The following is a 4,372-nucleotide window of genomic DNA, read 5'->3' as shown; positions in this document are numbered from 1 at the left end:
TCACTTTGTAGACCAGGCTGGCCTCGAACTCAGAAATCCGCCTGCCTCTGCCTCCCAAGTGCTGGGATTAAAGGCGTGCACCACCACGCCCGGTGTAATACTTCATTATTTTATTAAACGTTAGTATTCACATATGCACAAGCATGCGTAGACACACACATACATGAAAACAAGCATGTTAATACTTATGTATCTACATCCAAAAAAATATATAGTCACATAGGTGCAGACCTGTATTTATGGAATTCATATATACATATGAACAGAGAGAGATGCATGCTGGTATATACATAAACATTTTTTCTCTTTTGGAAAGAAAATGAGGACTATTATGGTCACTTGGAATTGAGGGTAGGTAGGGGACAAGCAGAGGGGTCACCCTGTCATTTGAGTTCTGTACTGTTCAAATGTCTAACACCCCATGCTTCTTATTTTAAAATATCTACATGTGCTATTTTAGTAATGAGCTTATGGATCACTTCTTGTGTTTGTCTTTATATGGCTTCTTTTAAAACAAAGACCAAACTGCATAACCTATAAATAAAACGTGTTAGAAGTCAAGTCTGCATTGTATGTCACAGTCACAGCGAATCTGTCTCTCATGTCTTTCCTTCCTCTTCCTTTAAGTCCGACATAAAACGTTTCTTTCATGTGATTTGTTCTTGGAGATCTGTCATCAAATAAGTCACAGAGGGCCTGGCTGGGCTCCACCCCCACCCCCTGCAGGAGCCTGTGTCTGCGCAGCTGTCACACGGTGAACATTTCTCACCGTCCAAGAATGGACCAGGGATCTGCCGAGGGTGTCCCCACCCTCGATGATGTAAGACCACTAAAACAGCATGACATTGTGCAATGGCCGTGAGCAGCTTGCTGTTCTAGAAGGACCCTTGTCAGGATGATTTCCTTTGTAAATAGAAGGGGGGGTTGTATGTCTCCTCAGAAATACACGGCTTTTCTTTTAATCCCCAGCCACATCCCTCTGAATTCTTCAGGATCTGTGGGAGCAGGCTAAGAGCCAGCACTTGTCTGAATGCTGGAGCAAGGAAGGAACGCACTTAACTTATAGGACGTCCTGAAATTGAATTTTTAAAATTGTAATATTTTTTTGTTTTTTGTTTTTTTTTTTTGGTTTTTCGAGACAGGGTTTCTCTGTATAGCTCTGGCTGTCCTTGAACTCACTTGGTAGACCAGGCTGGCCTCGAACTCAGAAATCCGCCTGCCTCTGCCTCCCAAGTGCTGGGATTAAAGGCCTGCGCCACCAGGCCCGGCTTAAAATTGTAATATTTTATTTAATTAGTTTAATTATTTATTTACTTTTTATTGATCAACTATTTCGTTTTATTTATTATTTATTTTTAAATTATTTAATTTAATAAATTTAATTTGTTTTTAATTTAAAATTACATTTTTCTTATTTCCAGGCTGGAGAAATGACTGTGCAGTTAAGAGTGCATGGGCTAAAAAAAAAAAAAAAAAGCCTGGTCTACAGAGTGAGTTCCAGGATAGGCAGGGCTATACAGAGAAACCCTGTCTCAAGAAAAATAAAATAAAATAAAATAAAAGTAGTGCATGGGCTGCTCTAGCAAAAGACCTGGGTTCAATTCCCAGAACCCACATGGTGCTCATAGCCGTCTGTGCTGAGGTCTCACCCCCAGGCACAGCTGCAGCCATTTTGTTCCATACCCGCCAGCTATTTCATACTGTATGTAGTATGCTTGCTAATCATTTTCACAGAAAAATAACTTGACTCAGAGCAGGGTCATGCTGACTACATGGCACTGTTATGTTCTGTGTTATAAGGTTTGTTAATCTTAAGAAATGCCCGAACTGTAAGTTTCACTTAGAATCCATCAAATTAAAGATCAATATGAACTGTTAGGTGTACAATGGCTTGAGTCAAAGCTGACCACTGGACAATAATTCCAGCACCTGCCTATGAGTTCATTGTGGTTTTTGCGGGTTCAGCCTTTATAAGCTGGCCCCGAGAAATGTTCAGGGTCGCAGCTTTCAGCTGCCAAAATCTGAGCTATGTCCCTGATCAATCAGTCTTAGAGTGTGCATTCAATAAACTGTCTGACTGAGATTGGCGTCTGTATGGTTTGGGCGACTACTCCTGAATCTGTAACTCCAATCCCGGCAGATTCAGTGTTCTCTTCTGGCGCCTATAGCGACCAGGCATGCACGGACATACTTGCGTATTATTATTGATCTGGCTCTTTGGACTTCAGGTGTGTTTCCATGACCTCTTTCTGGACCTTTTCCTCATGGCTCAAAATCCTCCACCTTCCTTATTGATCTCCACCTCAGCTCCCAAGCCTGGGAACCCAAGCCCCGCCTCCCTTCTGCCCAGCAACAGGCTACCCGGCATCTGTATTGACCAATCAGAGATAACTTGTGGGGCAAGGTTACATAGCACCATTTGGTGTAGTGAGGATTTCCTCATCCCTGGGGGCAACCAGACCTTGGGGGCCAGTATTTAGCACTACGATGCTTAGCAACAAAGCAGATCTCAACACAGAGATCCACTGTTGAAAGGAGGAAACCAACTCCATGCTCACCGAGTGGCGCACAAATGCTTGGTCTCTCTAGCTCTCGCTCTCGCTCTCTCGCTCTCTTGCTCTCTCTCTCTCACACACACAGACACACACACACACACAGCAACAACAACAATAATAAAGAAGTTAGCATTTTAAAAAGCCCAACACCCCAGCAACTATTCACTTGAGGCTCAGCCTGGATGGGAAAGTCACAGGCGGCCTCCAGCAGGTGCCACGACGGTCATGTGACCCCACTCTATCACTCGTTCACTCATTTTTTTTTTTTAAATGAAACTATTATCCAGAGACCAAAGCTTTTCCATAGCCAGCAGGTTGGAGGTTGACTATGTCACAGGGATGAAGCATGACGAGGCGTGTGCTTCGGAAAAAATAGTCCAGAGGGCTTTGTAGATGTGCCCATAGTGAATGAACTTTTCAAAGTAACCAGCCCCCCAGGCAAGGATACATCTGCCAAAATAAGGATGCTTTATAGGGAGAGAAAACATTTTCTCAAACATGTTGGGAAACCTGTCTAAGAACTACAGAAAAAAATCTGGCTAACTTAGCCGTATTGATAAATGTGGTTCCATACCTTTTAACTTCTTAAAATGACATTGGTTTATGTATCCATTCCTTCACTTGTGTATGTATATGTGTATGGGGCTGCCAAGCACTCATTCAGAGGTCAGAGGACAAGTCTCAGGAGTCATTTCTCTCTTTCCACCGTGCTGGGTCCTGGGAATTGAACTCCTGTCATCAACCTCAGTAGTGCAAGCACCTTTACCCACCGAACCATCTTGCCGGGTATTACTTTGTAACTTTTATTGGTTGTGATCCCTAACCTTATGATAAGGCATTTAACATGAAGTATCATGTCATCTGAAGTGAACCTTAATAAATGTTACCTACAGGTGTGAATGGCCCCAGTAGAAGCACCTTAACTTTTTTCTTTTGTTTTTTTTAAGTATAATGTTTGGGGTTGACCACATGGTTCAAGAGGAGGTAGAGGCATTCACCAGTAGACCAGGATGAGCTGGAACTCACAGAGATCCTCATTCTCCTGTCTCCTCAGTGCTGGGAGACACTACGCTTAGCAGACTAGCTTTATTATTGTTGTTGTTTTAATTATTTTTTTTAATTTATTTTATGTGTATGGATGTTTTGCCAGAAGTGTAAAACTGTAGTTGCAGCTGTGGAGGCTGGAATTGAACCCAAGTTCTCTAGAAAAGCAGCTTGTACTCTTAATGGCTGGGCCATCTCTCCAGCTCAGGGGGTTCCATCCCCTATGAGGCTCTGCTAGTTTAACAAGCTGTATGCTGGTGGGCCTTGGCCTGTACTCAATTTTTTGCTTTTTTGCTGTTGTTCGTTTTGTATTTCAAGCCTGGTCATCATAGTGAGACCCTGTCTCTAAACAAGCAAACTCACTCTTTGGTAGTCTGGGCTTGCTTCCTCTTTTTCTAAAGCTCCCCTCTTGCCGCGTGACTGCAAGCCACTATGAGATTAGCCTCCTGTGTTGGTGATATCTCCATGTCTCTGTAAGACTTCCAGCTTGCCTGCCCTAGGGGGGTTTTCTTTTATACTCTGTTATACTCTGTTAAATTGTCCTTGAGCCTCCATCGAAATCCATCCTTAATTTCTTTCTGTTAATGAGACATTAATAGAATGAGGATAATTATTGCAGCATCGGTTCATAATTCACTTTAATACTTACCAGTGGCCGCACCACTCAAGGAAATGAGCCCCTCCCCCTGCAACCATTAACGGGCAATATCTTCTCAGCTAGGGCTGGGCCTCATGAGCCCTTCCCGTGCCTCTTTTCTTTCTGGTCATTTCAG

This window comes from Mus pahari, chromosome 19 (assembly GCF_900095145.1).
Source record: "Mus pahari chromosome 19, PAHARI_EIJ_v1.1, whole genome shotgun sequence".
Lineage (NCBI taxonomy): Eukaryota > Metazoa > Chordata > Mammalia > Rodentia > Muridae > Mus > Mus pahari.
Note: the sequence above shows the minus strand (reverse complement) of the source record.